Source organism: Piliocolobus tephrosceles, chromosome 16 (genome assembly GCF_002776525.5).
Source record: "Piliocolobus tephrosceles isolate RC106 chromosome 16, ASM277652v3, whole genome shotgun sequence".
Taxonomy (NCBI): Eukaryota; Metazoa; Chordata; class Mammalia; order Primates; family Cercopithecidae; genus Piliocolobus; species Piliocolobus tephrosceles.
In genome coordinates this window covers 69,999,717-69,999,966 of record NC_045449.1, presented here as the reverse complement: position 1 = coordinate 69,999,966, position 250 = coordinate 69,999,717, and positions in this window count along the sequence as shown.

Genomic DNA, 250 nt, shown 5'->3' with positions numbered 1-250 from the left:
GCAGATCAGAGTGGTTTGGCACAAGTTGGTGCAGTTCAGCATAGTTTGGTGCAACCTGGTGCGGATCAGCATGGTTTGGGCCAACCTGGTACGGATGACAGTGGTTTGGTGCAACCTGGTGCGGATCAGCGTGGTTTGGTCCAACCTGGAGTGGATCAGCGTGGTTTGGTCCAACCTAGTGAAGTTCAGCGTGGTTTGGTGCAACCTGGTGCGGATCAGCGTGGCTTGGTCCAACCTGGAGTGGATCAGC